We start from the raw sequence: 23,075 nt of genomic DNA on the forward strand, positions 1-23,075 counted from the left end.
GGGGGAGGGCGGGGGGAGTGCCACTGCTCTGCTGGGGCCAAGCGCAAAGTCTTTGGATGCACAGTCAGAAGGCGGGAAGGGATGGCTCTGCTGCTCACTCCCTAGGGACCCTGGGTGAGTCACTCACCTCTCTGGCCCTCAGTGTTCTCAGCTGGCAATGAGTGGTAATCCTCATCTTCCTTCCATTCATTTGTGCATTCATTCACCAAATGTTTTCCTAGAACTGAGCCGGGTGTCAGCCCCTGGTGTGCTTCCCGTGGGGAGAGAGAGGGTGACCTTGTGTGCATAGAGAGGACCGGGTGCTGGCAGAGGGAGGCAGATCCAGCATCCATATGGATCCGTCTGCCGTGGTGGCGCACGTGGGGTCTTGGTGGCTTCACAACTTACAGAAGCCATTTAGCCTGTAGGATCTGGGAAAGTCCAAAGGGCCTGAAGATGGACACCTTCCCCAGGCAGCTTCTGACCCATGTAGGCTGGAAGGATCCAGAAGGTAAGTCCAATGTGTCCCTACACTATGTCCTGAGTTTCCAGGCAACACAGTCCCAGCAGGCAGCCTGTTAAGTGTCTGTCACACACCTCCCCCAGGCACCTTGAGATCCATGTGTCATCTCTACACCCACCAAGTCCCAAGTAGGTCACCTGTATTTGCAGAATGGACATGGGATGAATCAACTTTGGGACTATTTCCCCTGGACCAGAGACACAGCAAGTCCACAGCGGCAGGTCCCCAGATGGGGCAAGACCCAAGTCGGGGAGGCCAGCCAGGGCCAGATCTCATTGCCCTTCTTTACGGAGTGAATCCTGCCAAGAGCCCGACTCAGCATTTCACTATCTTTGAATCTGTCCCTCTTTTCCTCTCTTTCCTCACCAGCCAGCAGGGACAATCGTCAAGGGGCACAGTAGTGGGGAGGGTGACAGGAGAAGTCATGGTCCAGCCCTTCGCAGGTGCTGGGGCTTTTCATCCTGATACCTTCTGACACCCGGTCCTGACCTTTGCACCTCAACAATTCGGGGGTGACAGTCCTCTGTGGGTCTGGTTTGATGACTCAGTGGGTGCTGCAAGAGGGACAGAGCAGGAGGAAGAAGCAGAGAAGAGATGGCCACGCGGGCAGGAGAGTGGACAGGGGTGAGCAGGGCTCTGCCCCTCGCTGTCTCAGTGTCGCAACCAAAGTGGGCTAACGGAAGGGCATGGGGTGGGAGGCTTGGGATGGCACCGTACCCCAGATGAGTAACACCCCAAGGGATTTTCCAAGGCCTCCACAAGCATACACAGTCTTCATGTTGTATCTAGGGAGGAAGTGAAGGCCGGGGCCACCAACCCCGCCGCCCAAGGGGGAAGATGGGTATCATAAGAGGAAAGGGACCAGATACTATCCAAGGGCCCTTCTCCTGGCTCCCAAAATGGGAATCCCCACCCTTCCCTGTCTTGAAGGGGTGGGATCTGACAGCCAGAGGTGGCTAAAGTAAGAGTGGGAGGAGGAGGTCTAGGAAAGCAGGAGAGAAAGGAAAGGTGGAGGGAGAGGAGGAGGAGGAGGAGGAGGAGGAGGAGGAGGAGGAGGAGGGGAAGACAGAGGAGCAGAAGGCCCCTCTCTTGGCCTAGGTCTTTCCATCTGATCTCTTATCCCCACCCGTGACCATCACACCACAGAGGTCAGCTCTGTGGTCTAGTGACCCCTGGCAGGTCTGGTGGGAAGGAGTCTGAGGACGGAAAGCCAACTGGGAGATGTCCAGGGGAGGCACAAAGCGGGTCTGGACCTAGTGGAGGCAGGAGAAGTCCAGTTCCGTTCTCCACATTAGAGACCTCAAAAACCTCCCGGAGAGGGAGCGGCAGAATGTGAGGGGCCCCTGCCTTGAAGTCTGCCCATCTCCACCTGCTTTGAAGTTTCCTGCGTGGGAAACTTCGTCTCTGAGGCAACAGCGTTGAGAGGTGGGGACAGATGAGGCGACTGGTTCATGTTAGGTCACAGCTAGCAATGAGCAAGGAAATGCAGGCCAGATCACAAGTGTTCTTTAGATTAATTTAGGGTCCTTCTTTAAACTACTTCCAAAGTAAACAGGAAAGCAAAGTGTGGTGGTTAATTTGTAGAAAAGAAACCGCAGCAAAGGAGCTAATTGGGAACTATGTCAAGAGAACAAGATTAATGGGACTAACTCTTGATAGGGTCCGCTGATGTTGACCTAAAGCCAGGAAGTAGGGCTAAAGGTGTCTCCATTTGTCTGGGAAGGAAGATTCCTTTAGCAACACAGGTGCACTAAGGTAACATCTGACCAGCAACTGACCCTAGTACTCACATTTAACATGGGATTGACCGGTAGACAAAGTCCCCCTAAACAGGAGGGCCATCAGGACCAACTAAGGTCAAAAACTTCACCGCCCAACTCGAAGGAGGAGTTGAACACCTGATTGGCAAAGAGTAGAGAGGTGGTCCCCAGTTCTCCTGGTCAACATCAAAGAGTCATAAAATTGGGGACAGCATTGTCTCCTTTGTCGTCCTCTGCTTGGAGAGAACAAGAACCGAGATCTGGAGTTTCACCTCCCTGCTTTTCTGTGACAGGTCACCAGGGCTCTGCCCATGTTAATGGATTAAGATTATTATCATGGAAGTGGATTCTTTTTTTTTTCTATATTTATTTATTTTTAAGTTTTAGGTGGACACAATATCTTTATTTTACATTTATGTGGTGCTGAGGATCGAACCCAGTGCCTCGCACGTGCTAGGCGAGCGCTCTACCACTGAGCCACAACCCCAGCCCGGAAGTGGATTCTTGACAAAAAGATGAACACGGTCTCCTTCTTTCCTCTCTCACGTGCATACTCTCTTGCCCTTCTGCCTTCCGCCATTGAATGACACAGCAAGAAGGTTCTCTCTGGATGTGGGCCTCTCAACTTTGGACTTTGGACTTTCCAGCCCCAAGAACTGCAAGAAATTTCTTTGTCAGTTACCGGGTCTTTGGTATTCTGTTATTACGACATAAAACAGACTGGGACATCTAGCTAGGCTGCATTCCAGGTTGTGGGTGAGAAACACCTGCAGGGTTCCAAGAACCCACCTGCTTAAACCCCTCCCTATACCTGGAGAAGACTGGCTAGTAACCATGGCCCAACAGGACCACGGATGTGAGAGTCACTTGGCAGGGCTGAGATCTTAGCGTAACTCTTCATGACGAAGGTTATTAATTCCCCTGTGCCTTAATGCTAGTATCTTCCTCTGTGAAATGGGAAAAAGCACTTGGTCCCTGTTCAGTGTAGAACAAGTGTCCTCCCAAAGATGGTCATTCTTGTTATAGCAATCTATTTACAAGCTGGTGAGCTGACTAAACCAACAATCCACATTCAGTTCTTCCATGAACTTTAAGTCATTATTACATTTAACTTAATCTTTACAATGATGACCCTTAAGAATAGATGTGAACATTCTTCTTATAAAGAGAGGAAAAGTAATTTGGCCAAAGACACATACTCCCTAACTCCTCCTCAAGTTTGAAGCCCAAACCTGAAGAAATACAGGGTTAATATGTGGGTAGGGAGAGAGAGGAAGGCTTAGGCAGAGAGAAAAATGGACAAACTGATCCTAAAATTCAGATGGAAATGCAAGGACCTCCAAAGAGCTAAAACACCTTTTTGATAAAGAGCAAAGGTGCAAGTCTCATATTCTCCAATTTCAAAACTTACTACAGATCTACTGTCAGCAAGAGAGTTTGACACTAGCATAGGAGAGACACCTAGATCAATGGAATGGAATTGAGAGTCTAGACATAAAGTCATATGTGTAAGATGAACTAACTTTCAACAATGGTGAGGAGACCATTCAATGGGGAACATTTTCAACAAATGGTGTTGGGACAATGGGATATTTGCAGCAAGAGAATGAATTGAACCCCTACCTCACACCATACACAAAAACCCACTCAATGTGGATCAAAGACTTTAAATGTAAGAGTGAAACCTATAAAATTTGAATTAGGAAACAATTTTTTAACTATGAGGTCAGATCTGTGGTCAGATCTCCACACTTTCTCTCACATCTTGCTCTCCCACCATGTGACAGCATATGATATGGGATGATTCAGCCAGTGGACCTTCATCAGATTAGTGGCACAATAGCATTTGGACTTCCAAGCCTCCAAAACTGTGAGGAGCACAAGCAACCAAAGAACAAACAGATAAAGTGGACTTAATCGAAATTTCAAATTTTGGGCATCCAAGGATATTATCAATATGAAAGACAACCCACAGCCCCAGGGGAAATATTTGGACTCTTATACCTGATAAGAGCCTAGCATCCATCTGGATGCAGTAGTAGTAATCCCAGTGATTCAGAAGGCAGAGGCAGGAGGATCACAAATCTGAAGTCAGACTCAGCATCTTAGAGAGACCCTGTCTCAAGATTTAAAATTTAAAATAAATAACTAAAAGGGCTGGGCCATAGCTTAAGTAGAGTGTCCTGGGTTCAATTCCCAGTACTGCAAAAAATGGTTGGAGGTAAATTTTACAGTATGTGGTGTTTTTCATTTCTTTTTTATTATAATTTTTTAAAAAAATGTTGGCAAAGAAGCAAGAACTGTCATTCATTACTGGTGGGAGTATCAATGGTGCCGTCACTTTGGAAATGTTTCCAGTTCCTTAAACACAGAGTTATGATATGACTCAGCAAGGCCACTAGTGGCTATATATCCAAATGCATCAAAACATATGAGCACACAAAAACTTGCATGCTGCTATTCTTAGTAGATTGATTCATAATAGCCTAAAAGTGGAAATAGCCTAAGTTTCTATTAACTGATGAGTGGATAAACAATCAGTGGCATATCTATACAGTGGAATAGTATTCAACTATAAAAAGGAATAAAATAGTGATATGTGCTACAAACAGGTGAACCTTGAAAAACTTACACTAATCGACAGAAGTCAGACACTAAAGGCACATATTATATAATTCCATTTATAAGAAAAGATCAGAATAGGCAAATCCTATTAAAGCAGACTAGTAGTTGCCAGGGTCTGGGTGAGTGGAGAAATTAGGGACGGGTTTCTTCTGGGGTTGAAGGAAATGTTCTGGAATTAGATCATGATTATTTATTGATGGATGATACTGATAGTTAAATTGTGCCGATGTTAAATTGTGCTCATGTTCAGTTGATTAATTGTGCTATTCAACTTATAATTTAGAGAGAATAAGAAGGTGAATTTTGTGTTTTGTCAATTTTATCTCAATAAAAAATAAGTGGGGGGGGGATCTTTTTCAAAATGTTTATTCAAACGATGGGGCCTCAATGGCTTTATTCAGGCCACACCCAATGTCAAAGACCTGGCCTGTCTATCCAGGGTGGCTGACACCCACCCAATAGCCTGCTTTATCAGACTGGAACCTGAAAGGGCACAGGAAGGTAGGTGGCCCTAGGATTTCCCCTGGGCCTCTCCTGGGCACCTCCTGACAAGCAGGTAGAGGAGGACGCTTCTGTCAGGGGGGTTTGTACAGCTCAGTTCTCAGGGACCCCATGTTCCGGGGCCCTTCTCTCTCTCTTTTGATTCCCTGGGAGTCTTCCTCAGGCCCCAGAGCCCTCTTAGTCAGGTCCTTCTTATATCAAAACCTACTCTACAGAAAGGCAGCGAGTGGCATTCACTCTACACAGTGACAGATAATAGCTCAGAGTAAGTACCAGGGATTGAACCCGAGGTGCTTAACTCCTGAGCCACACCCCCAGCCTTTTTATATTCTATTTAGAGACAGGGTCTTGCTGAGTGGCTTAGGGTCTCAAAAAAGTTGTCGAGGCTGGCTTTGAACACATGATCCTTCTGCCTCAGCCTCTCAAGCTGATGGGGTTACAGGCATGCCCCACAGTGCCCGGCTGTAAGAGCCTTCTTGTAGGTGAGCCCTTTGCAAATGAGTCCAAAAGGTCCTTTTTCTCACTAATGGAGAAGCAAGTTGAAAATACAGAAAGGGGGATGGAGAGAGTGGACCCAGGGATGTTGGCCCGGAAGCAGAGAGGTCAGTTACCCATTGGGACTCTGCATGAGATGTTCCTCTAGCTCTGTCTGCTAGGGGGCCTAGAAAGAAGGACACAACCACGAGCAAGCCCAGCTCATCCATGGTCCTGGAGGAAATGGCAGCTCCAGTTCTGGGGCAGGAAAACTAGAGGCTGGGACATCTTTTTATGTCAGAAAATCAGAAAGTGTTCACAGAATCAAAGGGGAGGGGCTGGGGCTGGGGCTCAGTGGCAGGGCGCTTGCCTAGCACGTGAGAGGCGCTGGGTTCGATCCTCAGCACCCCATAAAAATAAATCAAATCAAATGAAAGTATATTTTAAAAAAAGAATCAAAGGGGTTATTAAGTTAAAATGAGGCCAGTAAGTGGGCCCTAGTCCAATATAACTCGCGTTCTTAAAGAAAGGGGAAATTTGGACCAGAGACCAACATGGACAAAGGGGAGATAAGATGAAGAAGATAACTCCTCCCCCAACTAGTCTGATACAGATAAGTGAGATCCCCACTTAAATCACCCCTGCTTTGTTAAAATGCAAATGTATTTCTTGGTATGGAGATAGAAGATGGTGCTGGACGGAGGCCCAGGACAGCCTTGTTCTCAGCCCCATCTCAGACTTCCAGCGAATGGATGCTGTTGAAGCTACCCAGGTAGTACCAACGGGCTACACAGTCCCAGCAAACTGACAAGGACAGTGAAGGAAAGCTCTCCTCTTAGTAGAATGTCAAGTCATAAACACACACACACAGAGCAAAGAAATCACCCACAAATGCTAAAACTAGCAGGCGAAAGCAGGGTGACCATTTGTGAAGACTCTTCAAGGTCTCCCCACAAGTCACTTACGAATTACAGAGAGAAAATTAGTCACTGGGTCGTAAAGAAGTCTAATTTTTTTTTTTTAATGTGAGTCTTCCTAGTGAAGTTTGAAACAGGTTAAAGGCAAACCCATAGCCCCATGGAGGGGTAGCCATAGTGGAGTGGAATGTTCTAGTCTCAGACCTGCTAAAAACTAGCTGTGGTCTGGTCACTGGTTTCTCCCGTGCTTCAATTTCCTCACCTATGAGATGGAGGGGAGGCAGGGGCGCGACCTCTTTCAGGTGGTCTCGCGGGGTCATGAGAATCCAAGGAGATAACGGACAGGAGGGCCTTTGGTAAATTTCAAAGCACAGCGCACAGGCTGTGAGCCCCACAGGAGATCCTCAGGCATTAGACAGCAGAGGCGCAAATACTAGGTCAGTGGGGTCTTTCTGGGCCCCTGAAATTGAACTCCAAGTCAGTCTGCCCTACTGGGCCCTGAATGGACTTTAAGGAGAAAAATGAGCCACGCATGGTGGAGCACACCTGTCATCCCAGCTGCTTGGGAGGCTGAGGCAGGAGGATGGCAAGCTCAAAGCCAGCCTCAGCAACTTAGTGAGGTCCTAAGCAACTTAGCGAGACCCCATCTCTACATAAAATATATAAAGGGTTGGGGGGGCCGGGAATGTGGCTCAGTGGTTAAGTGCCCCTGGATTCAATCCCTGGTACCAGAAAGAGAGAGAGAAGAAGGAGGAGGAGGAGGAGGAGGAGAAGGAGGAGGAAAACAGTACCGAAAATCTTGGGGCCAGGGCTAGGCGCTCAGGGCTTTTCTTGGTGCCCAGGGCTAGGGGACAGAGAAATGTTTCAAGGTCCTGCTTAGAGTAGATGAAGCAGAGGCATTTTGAGGGTTGAAATATCTCCCTCCTCCCCCAACTAATCTGAACAGATAAGTGAGATCTCCACTTGAATAACCCCCGCTTTGTTAAAATGCAAATGTGTTTCTTAATATGAGGAACACATCCCACAAACTAGTCGGATTTGGTGGCGCACACCTGTCATCCCAGCTACGTGGGAGGCCGAGGCAGGAGGATCTAAGTTCGAGGTGAGCCTAGGCAACTAAGGGAGACCCTGTTTCAAAATAAAAAATAAAAATAAAAAAGAACTGGGGGTGCAGCTCAGTGGTAGAGTGCTTGCCTAGTATGTGCAAGGCCCTAGGTTCCACCTCCAGCACCCCATAAGAAAAAATGAAAACCACCAATCCCCCCCTGCAAACCCACTGAGGAAACAGAATCAAATCACTCACTCCTGCGTCCATCCATGGCGGCATCCACCTCCCCCAGCCCTGCCCAGCTCCTCTGGATGGTCACCTGGTCCTCTTCTTGTCCCCATTTTGCCAGTGAGAAAACTGAGGTCAGAGAGTGTGATGACTTGCTGGAGACCCCTCAGCCACGCCACAGCAGGCTCGTCCTATATCTCCCTGGGAAAGCCTGTGTCCTTGTCACGGTGCCAGATGGACACGCTGCTGGGTGCTGTCCATTCTGCTCCCTGGGGCGCTCTGCAGTCCATCCCCTCCTTTCAACCCTCACTGTCCCCTTGGCCACTCAGCCTCCCTTGGCTCCCTCCTGCCCCGACACTGCCTCCTAAGACAAGGTCGACAGAACATCGGGGGTTGGTGGCACCAGGAGACTGTAGAAGGTGCCAGGAGGGTGGGGGCAGGGGCTGGGGTGGGGAACAGAGGGGCTCGCCGTGCTATGCGCAGGGGCGGTCCTGGGAGTCACTTACCTGGAGACGACCCAGTGACCGCCTCAGCACCAAGCGCAGTGTCCCCTGACTTATTGGATGGGGGGCCGGAAGTATGGGAGGAGAGGAGGGGCCTCAGGAGACGCCTGTGCATCTTGGCATGAGGGCTCAGGAGCCCAAGGTTCACAAGGACTTTCAGGAAGTTGGCTGGCAACAGGCAGATGGGGACAGGGACAGATATGTGGGGTGGAGGCCCCTGTGAGGATGAACTCCTGCCCACACATCCAAGCCCAGTCCTGGAAGGGGTGTGGCCCCAGGTGGTGGCAGGGGGTGACAGGGGGCAGCTGTGAGGTGCCTTGCCCTTTGGTCTCTGGATGAGAAGGCTTTCAAGAGCTTGGCACAGGAGGTGCAGATGGTGGCTGAACCCAAGGACACTGCTAGTGGCTGGCCCAGTCAGGATGACACCCGGGGATTGGCTGCAGCCTGAGGGACCTGGGGACACCTCTGTATGTCTCGGTGCCACACTGCTCAATGCCTCTAGATGTTGGAGGCCCAAGGGGAACAGAAGCAGGTATCATGAGGTCAAGTTCAAAGAAAACAGTAGGAGGACAGCAGTGGTGGACAAAGCCATCCAGAGGCAGTTCCTACCACCTCCGGGGGCCGCGGGAACCTTCCAGCGGGGGGCGCTGTGCAAGCCGCCCTTGGCTGATAGCCACACAGGCAGCTCAGGCTCCGATGAGGAAGTCCTGCCATCCCTGGCCATCTGGGATCTGGGCAGCACCCATTTTAGACTCAATGCCCTGAGAGCTCAGAGTCCACTAGAAAAACAAACACATAAACAAGGGACTTCAAGGTAGCATGATAAGGCCTAAGGAGAAGAGGCGTTGGAGCAGCCAGGCCTGGGTGCAGATCCTGGCTGAACCAGCCATGTCCGCCATCAGGAAGTGGAGATGAAACCTCTTCCTTCCTGGGGTATCAGGAGGGGCGCAGGGGCACTGCCGTGCATGCCTTCCTGGCGCTGCGCCTCATGCAGTAAACGTTAATGAGCTGGAATTGTTCCTGCCACGCACTTGCGAGTACAAAGGGCTCTTGGTGGGGATCAGGGACGTTTCAGAGAGGGACAGGGAGGAGATCCAGGTGGAAAAGGTGCGAGGGCCTCCCAGAGTATGGGCAGAGAGCAGCCTGGTGAACAGGGGACGTGGCTGTGTTTTTGGAAAGTGAGGGAAGGCGGTGAGGTTGGCAGGTCGGGGCAGGGAGACAGACAGTGCACAAAGTACCCACGCTCCCTGCCCTGAGCACACGGAGCGTGTCATTCACTAAAGCCCTCCCAGGCTGAAGGATACCAAATACCTTGACAGGGCTGGGTTGACAGGTGGCCAGGGGGCCAGTGGCATGCTGGTCAGGGTTCACAACTCGCTCTGTGGGAGGGCTCTCTGATTAGTGGTGTTTGCCAATTTCTGTGCTGTCAACATTTCCACATGGTTCCAAGCTACCAAGAGGCTGTCCCTGACGTGGAGTTGGAAGATAGGGTCATGGTTGGCTCTCTCAGATCGGTGTGAGCTGGCTTTGGTGTACCACAGGGTGGGACCCAGGCAGGGTAAGGTCTTGGGTGTTCATGGTCATCAAGTCCTGGGAGACACATGGAGGAGAAGAGTGGTGTTCAGAGGGATGTTGGAAGATATGCACGAACCCGAGGCCCCCTGGGAGCAGGTAGGTGCAGGAGGGAGACGGCTATGAGAGAGTGTGAGGGGACCTTCCTAATGTCCCATAGCTAGGGAGGTCCTGCCCTGAGGAGGCAAGAGTTCCAGCCCAGGAAGGGACAGGAATCTCTAACCACCCAGTTTTTTTATCCTGCCCCACTCTAGGACTCATCCTTCATATCAAAATAGCTTCTATTTAGATGTCAAAAATATTCCAAATTCTGCTGATCCACAAAATCTGGTGGCTGAGGACCCTACACAGAAAAGAGAAGTGAAAGGATTTTCTTCCTGAAGGACCCACACAGCTGGATTTCTTCCCTAAGACAGAAAAACCTGGAGGAGGAGCTGGGTTTGTAGAGGCCCTACTCCCCCACTGGGCTGCCCGAGGACATCGAGGACATCGAAGGTCTGCATCTGTTCATCGTTCAACCCCAAAACTCAAGGGATCAGTTGGAATAGTCAGGAATCTTGCTTCCCCAGATGTGGGGCCACAAAGCCCTGGGCAGGGGACAATGGGTAGGAGCGGGAGCCCATGCCGGCACTCTCCTCTTCAGGAGTGTGTGAGTTTGGACGGTGGTTTCCTCCTGCATGCCCTGGCCCTGGTGGTACCTGCTTCCCCACAGTGCTGAACTGGTGACACTTGAAAGAGAGAGAGTCACAAAAGCTCCTTGCAAACTGCCAGGCATTGTGCAGAAGTGAGACGGAGTGACAGTAGCACCCCGTCCATCAGGCCCCCAAAGCCAGCTCCGACTCACTCTATTGGCAGCTCTGGCCACAAAGGAGTCACTGAGTAAGCAGATGATTAGTTACCCAGTAAGTCTTGCAGCCTAAGGAAGGGGGGTCCTATGGGAGCCCATGGGGGAGATGGGGGGCACCAGGACAGACAGTGACACTGACCAGGAACATGGGAAGATTCTCAGCACCACACTTCATACTGTGTCCATGAAGCATCTCAGCCTCTCAGCAGGCTCCTAACCTTGCTGGGGAGACAGGGCTCCAAGAGAGCCCTGTGCTCATTCTTCCACCCAGAACATGAGGGAATTGTCCAGTGACTCCTGCTCCCCTGCCCTAGTTCCTCTCCCAAGTTCTTGCCACTGTGGACAGTGACCCTCTAGAAGGGCTTGTTGCAGTCCCATCAATATGTATAACTATGATGCATTAATTAAAAATGTGTGTGTGGCAGGGAGAAGAATGGCTAATTGCACCCAAAGGGGTGACCCACACCTGTCATCTCAGTGACTTGGGAGGCTGAGAAAGGAGAATTTCAAGTTTGAGGCCAGCCTGGGCAATTAAGGAAGAGCCTGTCTTAAAAGAAAAAAATAAAATCTTTTAGGGGATATAGCTCAGTGGTAGCGTGCACCTGGATTCAATTCCCAGTGCCCCCCTCCCACACAAAGTGGCTCATTGCAAGGAATGATCCTATGGACACAGTTTCCTAGAATATGACAACTCCAATAGGAGACAGCATCTACACAACACGCAGTTCTGACTATTTTGTAATTTTTCAAGTGTCCGCTGAAAACTAAAAAAAAAATAAAATAAATATTTTTTAAAAAGGAATGTAGCTGAGTCGGTGTGAGGTGAGAACCCCCATTCAGAAATGAAGGCTGACAGGTGCTCTTTGGCGGGACCAGGGATGGTGATCTTCAGGAAGTAAGGAAGGAATGATAAATGGTAAATAGGTGATAAATAGAAAGGACCATCTTTGTTGAAAAAAAATCACATACAGACACGTGGTCATATGTGACAGTTTAAAGCAAAAAATAAAGACACTGTGCTGTGTGTTATTACATATGTTGATGTGATACACGTAACCACAGCCTGAAGGGTCAAAGGCAGTGCCCTGTACAGGTGTCCACGGTGTGTTGAGTCTGAGTAGATTGTGGATCTACATAAATGATCTACATTGTATTCCTAGCATAACCACCAGGAAGGAGACACAAAGAGATAGCAAGAGTCAATACATGAATCGAATGAAATTCTAATGTAAATATGCAATCAACTCCAAAAAAAGGCAAGAAAGAACACAGCAGTACAAAACAAACAAACAACAAAACAGGACCAGCAGGCTCAGCAGCGCACACCTGCAATCCCAGGGGCTTTGGGAGGCTGAGGCAGGAGGATCTCGAGTTCAAAGCCAGCCTCAGCAATAGTGAGACCCTAAGCAATTCGTTGAGACCCTGCCTCTAAATAAAATACAAAATAGGGCTGGGGGTATGGCTCAGTGGTTGAGTGCCCCTGAGTTCAATCCCTGGGATCAAAAAAAAAAAAAAAAAAAGGAACAATAAACAGATAGAATTAATCCAATTATATCAATAATTATGTTAAATGCTAATGGACCATATCAGGGCCCCCCAAGACTACTGCTATGTTTGCAAATTCATTAGAAAGATCCTAGAAAAATCAGCCTGTGGTTATTATATTTATGGCTGAGATTTGTCACACGGATGTTTTAAGGACGCACGGCTGGATCACAGTCACTGTGGCATCTGGAGGAATCTGTGAGCAGGTTTCCTTATGCTCCCTCCCTCCCAGAAATGAGAAAACAGCACACTCTTCTCCCAGCCACGAAACACAGCACCGTGTGTGTGACCCTGCCCAGAGAAGCCTGTTAGGGATCGGTGTCCAGGATGTCCACTGAGGCTGGCCAGGTAGACACGCTGTGCCTAGAAGGCACCAGAACTCCAACCTCCCAGGAGGAACTCAGGGTTCAGAACAAAGCACATTGTCTGCACCGTGCTGTAGGCGCCGAGGAGAACCATCTTATCAGTTAACTGGCGGCTGGGAACACAGCCAGAGCCAAGTTCCCAGATGCCAATCAAAGGCCACCTTGGCAAGCAGGCCTCTCTAGGGACAGGTCTGAGCTCCGCACTATACTAAATGGCAGATAAAAGGTGTGGATTGTCAGACGGAGTGAAAGAGCCAGACCTCACTGTAAGCTGCCTACAAAAGACGAATTTTAAAGGTAAAGATACAGATAGGCTGAAAATAAAAGAGTTCAGAAAGACACACGATACAAATGGAGGGAGGAACGATTCATCTTGCTCATCTGGAAGACACCACAAGCATAAATAAGTGTGCACCTAGTGACAGACCTTAAAGATAAATGAAGCAAAAATCGCCAGAATTCAAGGGAGAAATAGACAAATTCACCACTGTCTTTGGAGGTTTTTGTTTTGTTTGTTTTTGATTTTTAATTTGTTTGTTTTTGTCTTTGCAGTACAGGGGATTGAAACCAGGGGCACAGTACACTGAGCTACATCCCCAGCACTTTTTTTGTTTTTTGTTTTGTTTTGGTACCAGGCACTCAACCCCTGAGCCACATCCCTAAGCTCTTTTTTGTGTGTGTGTGTGTGTGTATTTTATTTAGAGACAGGGTCTCACTGAATTGCTTAGCACCTTGCTGTTGCTGAGGCTGGCTTTGAACTTATGATCCTCCTGCCTCAGCCTCCTGAGTTGCTGGGATTACAGGTGTGTGCCACTGCACCCGGCATAGCTGGGAATTTTAATTCAGCTCTCTCAGTAATTGATAGTTCATACAGATGAAAATTGATAAGGACATAAAAAACTGGAATCACCTTGACCTAACTGACATTAACTTACAGAAGCCTACATTCAACAAATGCTTGACATTCATTTATTTTTCTTAAACACACATCATATGGCCACTGAGATATACTATACATCTGACCAATGGCCCCATATATTCAAAATAAGAAGTGTTAGGGAATATGTCCTCCAATTGCAATGGAAATTAAATAAAATCAGTAATAATAATGGGTCTAGGAAAAAAATGAGAATTTAACACATTTTTAAATAATCCACAGGTTAAAGGAAGAGTTAGAGGAATATTATAAAAGATTTTGAGTTGAATGATAAAGGAAACATGACAAATCATTATGTACAACTATAATACACCAATAAAAATATGGAAAAAATGCAAAAAAATCAAAAGTTGTGGGGCTGGGATTGTGGCTCAGAGGTAGAGCGCTCATCTAGCATGCACGAGGCCATGGGTTGGATTCTCAGTACCATATAAAAAAATAAAATAAAATAAAGATATGTGTCCATATGTAAAAAATAAAGATATGTAAAAAATAAAAATAAAAAATAAAAAGTTGTGGAGTCATGTGCATGTTCTACCACCACAACAAAAAAATTCAGGGATTCAGCTAACCTAATGCTTAGAGGTAAATGTATAGCTCTTAAGCCTGTGTTAGGACTCACACGTGCACGCACACACACACACACACACAGGAAGAGAGAGAGAGAGAGAGGTGAAAATCAATGACCTGGGCTGGGGCTGGGGCTCAGTGGTAGAGTGCTCACCTAGCATGCACGAGGCACTGGGTTCGATCCTCAGCACCACGTAAATGTAAAATAAAGAAAACCTTAAACTAAAAATAAATATTAAAAAAAAAGAAAAAAAATCAATGACCTAAGCTTCCATCTTTAGAAATGAAAAGAACGCTAAATATCAACCCAAAAACAAGTGAAAAGAAGGAAATAATAGAAACTGGCGTGGTGGTGCACTCCTATAATCCCAGCAACTTGGGAGGCTGAGGCAGGAGGATTGCAAGTTCAAAGCCAGCCTCAGTAATTTAGTGAGGTCCTAAGCAACTTAGTGAGAACCTGTCTCTAAATAAAACACAGTAAAAATGGCTGGGGATGTGGTTCTGTGGTTAAGCGCTCCTTGGTTCAATCCCTGGTACCAAACAAACAAAAAAGCAAATATCAACCAATCAATAAAATACACCATATCAACAAAATAAGCAGCAAAACTGTCACTGGCTCAGTGGATTCTGGTGTTCTCCATTAGAAACAGATGAAGTCCAACTGGGAACGAGAGTCTATTGGTGGAAGTCCCAAGAGACACAGCGGGCCTGGGGACAGGAGAGCTAGCTTTGTTCAAGGGAGAGGCTGGAGTTGAGGGATGGAACTGGCTGTCAGTGCCTTTTGAAGGGTGTTTTTCTCTTTCTAAGCAGCACTTGGATTTTGAGGGAGGGGTGCCCCCCACTTGGCACCTACATTCCATCTCTTATTTTGGTGCTGCATCTGTAGACACATCTCTGCCCTGAGATGGCCATGAGCTGCTGCTGGGGGCCAGTGGGTTGGGAGGGGGAGAAAACGCAAGTCACATGAGTAACAGGGTCCTGGGAATTGGCTGCTCACGTGACTCCTCCACAGCTTTATCCTGTGTGTTGTCTGTCCTTGGAGGCTCCTGGTGAGGGTCCCCCCCTCCCCCCCCCCTAATAACAGCTGAGTTTCTGAGGCTGGTCAGACAGGGCTGGTGCGTGAGGGGGTGAGGAAGGGCACGAGCAAGCTCTCTGGAGCTGAGGAGCCAAGAGTTAGGTCCTGGGGTGCATCTGCCCTTTTTCAGGGGGTCTGACCTATCTCATCCTCTGCTCAATGTTTTCACTATCTTAACCTTGATAAGTGCTGCTCCTCGTGGTGGGCTCTGTCTCCAAACCACAGTGTCAGCCAGGCATGGCGGTGCACACCTGCAATCCCAGCAGCTCAGGAGGCTGAGGCAGGAGGATCATGAGTCCAAAGCCAGCCTCAGCAACTTAGTGAGGCCCTAAGCAACTCAGTGAGATGCTGTCTCTAAATAAAATATAAAAAGGACTGGGGATGTGGCTCAGTGAGTAAGTGCCCCCAGGTTCAATCCCCAGTACAAGGAGAAAAAAAGAATGACGTAATTAGAAGTAAATTTAACCAAGGAGGTGAAAACATTTATATACTGAAATGACAAAACACTGTCAAAAGAAATGAAAGAAAATAAAATAAAAGGAAAAACATCCTATGTGCATGGTTGGTATACTTAATCTTATTAAAATGGACTAATCCCCAAAGTGATTTATAGATTCAGCACAAACACTAGCAGAATGTCAACAGGTTTCTTTGCAAAAATTGACAAGCTGACTCTAAAATTTATATGGAAATTCAAGAGATCTAGAATAGCCCAAAAAAATCCTGAAAAAGAAGAATAAAGTAGGAAGACTCACATTTCTTGATTTCAAAACATGCTACAAAACTCCGGTCATCAAGACAGTTTGATACCAGCATAGATAAATGGATAGAGCTGAAAATCTAGATGCAAACCTCACATTTCCACTCAGCTGACTAACGGCAAGAGTGTCAAGACCATCAATGATGCTAGGACAGCTGCTCCCCATCCACACACAAAAGAAACAAATTGAACCCCTGCCACACGCCATATCTGAAAATTAACATGGATCAAACTCCTAAATGTAAGAGCTAAAACAATAAAACACAGAAAAGAAACAGGAATAAATCTTCATAACTTTGAATTTGGTGACGTGTTCTTAGATATGACACTAAAAACATGAGCAACCCAAGGAAAAAAATATACAAATTTCACTTAATTAAAATTTCAGAATTTGGGGCTGGGGTTGTGGCTCAGTGGTAGAGTGTTCACCTAGCATGTGTGAGGCCCTGGGTTCGATCCTCAGCACTACATAAAAATAAACAAATAAAACAAAGGTATTGTGTCCAACTACAATTTAAAAAAAAATAAATATTAAAAAAAAATTTAGGGGCTGGAGTTGTGGCTCAGTGGTAGGGCGCTCGCCTAGCATGTGTGAGGCACTGGGTTCGATCCTCAGCACCACATAAAAATAAAATAAAGATACTGTGTTCACCTAAAATAAAAAAAAAATAAAATATTTAAAAAATTAGAATTTGGGCTCACACCTGTAATCTATTCCAGTGATTCAAGAGGCTGAGGCAGGAGGATTGCAAGTTGAGAGGCCAACCCAGCAACTTAGCCTGACCCTAACCAACTTAAGCAAAAACCCTCTCTCAAAATAAAAAATAAAAAGGGCTGGAGATGTGGCTCAATGGTAATGTGCCCCTGGGTTCAATCTGTAGTGCCCAAAAGTAATAAAATTTTAGAATGTTGGCAAGTTAGTAGCTGGGCACGGTGGCGCTTGTCTGTAATCCAGCAATTCGAGAGGCTGAGGCAGGAGGATTCCAAGTTCAAAGCCAGCCTCAGCAAAAACAAGGCACTAAGCAACTCAGTGAGACCCTGTCTCAAATAAAATACAAAATAAGGCTGGGAATGTGGCTCAGTGGTTGAATGCCCCTGAGTTCAATCCCTAGTACTCACACACACACACACACACACACACACACACACACACAAAGAATGTTGGCAAGTTAGTAAACCACTTTGGAAAGCAGTATGGGGATTCTTCAGAAGGCTAGGAATAGACTCACTGTGTGACCAGCTGTCTTACTCCTTGGCATTTATCCAAAAGAACTAAAATCAGCCTACTACAGCAATACATGTATTCCCATATTTATAGCAGCACAATTCACAATAGCTAAGTTATAGAACCAGCCTAGACGGCCTTCAGGAGGTGATGGAGTAAAGAAATTGGGGTAGATATACCAACGGAGTTTTACCCAGTCATAAAGAAGAGTGAAGTTATGTCATCTGCTGGTTCAAGGTCAGTCTCGGAAATTTTGCAAGATCCTTTCTCAAAATTAAATGTAAGAAGGACTGGGGATGGTGTAGCTCAGGGGTAGAGCATTCCTGGGTTCAATCCCCAGTACTGAAAAAAAAACCACTATGATTCAATAATAAAAAGATAAATAACCCCATTAAAAGAAGTCAAAGAGTCTGAAAAGATATTTCTCCAAAGATATTCAAGTGGCCAATATGCGTGCAAAGAAGACACTCAGCATCATTAATCTTAAGGAAACACAATTCAAAACCACAGTAGGCACCATCTCATGCCCACAGCGGGGTCTAGAACAAGAGAGACAAATCACAATTCCCGGTATTGCAAGAAAGAGATACCAGATGATTCTAACCAGACAGCACTCTTGAAAAGACAAAACCATGGGACAGTAACCAGATCTGTCAGGAGTCTCCGAGGGAGACAGGGAGGAGGGCCAGCTGGCGCTCCAGGGAGTTTGGAGCAGTGAGACCATCCAGGGTGACCCAGTAATGTAGGAGGTGTGTCATCAAATACTTGGTAGAACCCACAGAGCGCATGACGGAAACGAACCCGACGACGAACCACGGACCTAAATGACCATGATGTATCAGTCAGTACTGGTTCACCCGTTGGAACCCACGGACCCTGTTCATTCAAAATATAGACCACTGAGAAGCTGGGCGCCCTGGCAAGGGAACGGGGGTTTGTCAGAGCTCCACATTTTCCCATCAATTTCCTTCTTTTTAAAATATATATATATATATATATTTTAGTTGTTGATAGACCTTTTTTATTATTTATTTGTATGGGGTGCTGAGAATCAAACCCAGGGCCTCACACATGCCAGGCAAGTGCGCTACCACTGAGCCCCAGCCCGGCCGCCTTCTTTTTTTTTTTTTTTTAATAATAAACACAGTCATTTTTATTCATGTCAACAAACTGGATAGAATAAATAGTGAACACACATCCATAGAATCTTTTTCTAGTTATTGTCTATTTAAAAACTTTTTAAACCAACAAATAAAAATTGTATCAAATGATGGTGTCCAACATGATATTTTGAAATAGGTCTGCACTGTGTTATGCCTAATTAAGGTGATTAACACAGGTGTTGCCTCGCATGGTTATCATTTTATTAGTTGATAATAATCATATCTGTGTGCAAGGTCCAAGGTGGTGTTTTAATGTGTTTTTGTGGTGGAATAATTAAATCGAGCTGGTTAATATGTCCATCCTTAAGTACATATTACTTGTCTGTGTGGTCAAAACATTTAAGATCTATTCTTTTAGCAATTTTGAAATATACAATACAGTATTATTAACTGTAGTTATTCTGTGCAACAGATAGGTCAGGGCTATGATTGAAATTTGAAATGTCTCCTCTAGGAGGCAGGGCCTAGTGGAAGGCAGTTAGGTCATTGGGGTGCCCTTGAAGGGGATAAGGGACCCCCCTTTTCTCTCTCTCTACTTCCCAGCTCTCGTGAGGTAAACAGGACTCCTCTGACATGCTGTGCTGCCTCCCCAATAGGCCCAGAGCAAACAGGGCCAAGTGACCATGAAAAGAAAACTCTGAAACTGTGAGCCCAAAATAAACCTTTTTCCCTTATTAAATTGATTATCTCAGGTGTTTTCTATAGTAACACAGAGTTGGCTAACATGACCACTAAAATTTATTCCTTCTGACTGAAACTTTGTATCCTTTCACCAACATCTCTCTTTCTCCCATCTTCTCCACCCCTCAATCTATGGTGCCTACTCTCCACATCTGAGTTCCACATTTTTAGATTCCATATATACATGAAATCATACAGTGCTTCTTTTTCTGCGTCTGATTTATTTGACTGATTTACTCGACCTCCAGGTTCATCCAGGCTGTTGCAAATGACAGAATTCCCCTTGTTTTGAAGGCTGTGTAGTATTCCACTGTGTATATATACACCTTGTTTTCTTTGCCTACTCATACACGGTTAGACACTTAGATTGCTTCCATATTAGTTATTGTGAATAATGCTGCCCTTGGCAGTGCAGAGGACTCTTTGGATTTCGTTTCTTGGGCCTATACCTGGAAGAAGGATAGCTGAATTGTACTTCAATTTCATTTTTAATTTTCAGGACTCCTTACTGTTTCCCATATTGTGTTCATGGCTGCTCCATTCCCACCAACCGTGTAGCAGATGGACTTTCTCTCCACATCTTACCACCTTGGTCACACTTTGTCTTTTTCATGATAGTGCCTTCTAGCAGGTGCAAAAAAAACTCCTCATTTGCATTTTTCCTAACGAAGTCTGGCATTTTTTTTCATTTCCCTGTTGGCCATTTGTACCCTGTATTTACCATTGATTGGTGATGTCAGTGCTGAAATCTCCTCTCGGCAGTTTCCAAGTGAACAACCGGTGGTTGACTCCAGGGCCACACCACGGGGAGATCTCCTGACCTTGTTTCTCTATGACAACGCACCCCAGCGCACCCCTGCCCCGGTCCACCCATGTTTCTGTAACCCCAAAACTGCACTTTTGGGAAAAGGGTCTGTTCGTTTAAAAAAAAATCAGAACAAAACAAACTGAAAAAAAATATAATGTTTAAAAATCCTTTTATTTTTGTGACCCGTGGAGGCCCCACAGAGGCCAGGGGGACTGGTGATGGACCAGCTTTGATGGTGGGCAGAAGGTTCCCCGATGTTCGTCTTAGGTTAAATTCGTGGGAGCAGAACACTGGCCTTGTGATCTCTGCTGTAACCACCTGTCTCCTAGGGCTGGGGACACCTTCTGACAGATGGGTCCTCAGGCGACCCCATGGCTGTCTGCCAATCTTTTCTCTTTTTCAATGGAGATGGAACCCAGGGCCTCCCGCCTGCTGGGCATGCGCCCTGCCACTGGGCTGCACCCCAGCCCCACTCGCCGCAGTCTCCATGGCCTGGGTCCATCCCTTCCCATGTCCTTGGGATGGGACCAGGAGCAGCAGGAGGCTGCTGTAGGCCTCACGCGACATCCCAACACATCTCAGTAAGACTAACTTTCCATAAGCAGAAGCCGCCGTCTCTGTGGTAAGGATTGACAGCTCAGCGTGGTGAACCCCTGACCCAGCAGCAAGCTTGAAACAACATCGTCACATGCCGTCACACGCCTGGCAGCACAGGAGGTCGTTGACATCCTGACAGCGCTGACGTCACTAGGCAATAGGAGTTCCCTGGGCCCACGATGACCTTCAGGGACCTCAGGCATCCAGAGAGCCCACTGCTGGCAGAAATGCCACTGGGTGTCCTGTCCACATTGTCTGTGCACAGATGTTCAACGACAAGGACAGGAAAGAGGCCCTTACATGGGAGCATGTTGATTTGTGGAGCTGGGGTGGGAGGCCAGGGCCCTGGGTGCCTAGGCAGGTGCTCCACCACCCAGTTGCTCCTGGGCCACACGGGAGCCCTGACATTCAGCCTCTGGGTCCTGCGGCAGCTGATGGCGAGAGTCAGTGCATTCTACAGGGGATCTGAGTTCTGGGCCAGCCCTTTATCTATCTATCTATCTATTTTGGGAGCTACTGGAGATTAAACTCAGGGACACTCGGCCACTGAGCCATGTCCCCAGTCCTATTTTGTACTTTATTTAGAGACAGAATGTCACTGAGTTGCTTAGGGCCTTGCTTTTGCTGGGGCTGACTTTGAACTCGCTATCCTCCTGCCTGGGCCTCCTGGGCCTCCTGAGCCGCTGGGATTACAGGCGTGCGCCACCGTGCCTGGCTTGGACCAACCCATTTTAAGAAACAGCGTTGTTGCTTTCAGACACCTAAGTGTAATGATGGCCGGGGTGACAGCAGGGAGCTGTCTGGCCATGTCCTCTGCCCATTCTTGAATCTTTCCAGGACTCGGAAACTCCAATGTGGGATCTTAGGATTTTTTTTTATTTCCTCTTACACCCAAATGGAAAAAAAATAAAATAAAAAAAGGAAAGAAGAAAAGGGTTACTTGTGGTAGATTAAAACTTGTTTTGACTTTAAAAATACTTATCACTTACAATTAGAATCTTTACATTCTAATTATAAAAGAAGACATAACTGGGCGACTTAGGAAGAGGGCTATGTCGCTCATTGGAGGAGCATCCTGGGGTTCAGTCACTAGCAACACACGCACACACTCACACTCACACACACACAGGCACACACACACACTCACACACAAACTCACACTCACGTACACTCACACGCACACGAACACACACACACTCACACAGATGTAACGTGTAGCATGTAATTTATGAAGCTGATAATAATTGTCGCTGTCCCTACTGGTCTTATTTTCTTTTGTTGGATGCTGGGGTCAAACCCAGGGCCTGGCCCATGTAAGCACACTCTACAAGTGCCACTGAGCCCACCCTCAGGCTCTTCTCCCAATTGTTTTCTTTTTTCTAGTACTGGGGATTGAACCCAGGGGCTCTTTACCACTGAACCACATCCCCAGCCCTTTTTTAAAAAATATTTATTTTTTAGTTGTAGTTGGACCCAATATCTTTATTTTATTTATTCTTATGTGTTGCCAAGGAAGGAAACCAGGACCTCGCACGTGCTAGGCGAATACTCTATGGCTGAGCCACACCCCAGCCCTATTTTTTATTTTGAGATAAGATCTCTTTGGTTACAGAGGCTGGCCTTGAGTTTGTGATCCTCCTGCCTTAGCCTCCTGAGTCACTGGGATTCCAGGCCTCTGCCACTGCCCCTGGACCATTTTTTTTTTTAAACAATAGAAAAAGGGGTGTTTGCAAGGCTGTGGAGAAATCAGAACCCTGGTTGCAGGTCTGCTCCATGGCTGATCAATGTGTGGTCCACTCAAAAGCCATATTTGGAGGGCTGAGGTTGTGGCTTGGAGCCTAGCATATGTGAGCCACTGGGTTCCATCCTCAGCACCACATACAAATAAAATAAAGATATCGTCCATCTACAACTCAAACATAAATTTTTTTTTAAAGCCATATTTGGAGGTAAGAATTGGTGGGAAGGAAATCAGTGTTATTTAAGGTTCGGCACCTTGGAAGATAGAGCTGGCTCTGATCTCCAAAGCTCCATCTGAGGAAACTCAGGGTCTCCAAGGGCTTTTCTAGGAAGGAAAAGGAGGAGCAGGGACGAGGAGCAGGAAGGCCACCTGCAGAGCGGGCTGGTGGTCACCTAGGACCTGTGTTTCCTTTTCTCTTTTGCGGTTTCCTTGAGAGACCAACCACCTCTCTTCCCCTAGGCCAGTCCCTAGGATTTTTTTTTTTTTTTTTAGATAAACACACTATTTAACCTGCAAGTTAAATATTATTTCACTTTTAATGAAAGAACAAGATTATCAAATCCTCACTTGCCCCACACTTTGATGTTATCTGGAGAATCAGAGGAGAGGATGTCCTGGGCTCCCCCCCCCC

The 23,075-nt window shown here is 46.9% G+C and overlaps 1 protein-coding gene across 1 annotated transcript in view; it reads right to left on the bottom strand.

Annotated features, from left to right (window-relative positions):
- Positions 1 to 8,985, bottom strand: part of Ccl24 (C-C motif chemokine ligand 24) — a 12,086-nt gene extending 3,101 nt beyond the window's left edge. The window contains exon 1 of the mRNA XM_015491588.2: positions 8,562 to 8,985. The gene's annotated coding sequence lies outside the window, so the exon portion shown is untranslated. The remainder of the gene's footprint in view (positions 1 to 8,561) is intronic.
- Between the last annotated feature and the right edge of the window lie 14,090 nt (positions 8,986 to 23,075).

This window comes from Marmota marmota, unplaced genomic scaffold (assembly GCF_001458135.2).
Source record: "Marmota marmota marmota unplaced genomic scaffold, marMar, whole genome shotgun sequence".
In the NCBI taxonomy this organism is placed as follows: Eukaryota; Metazoa; Chordata; class Mammalia; order Rodentia; family Sciuridae; genus Marmota; species Marmota marmota.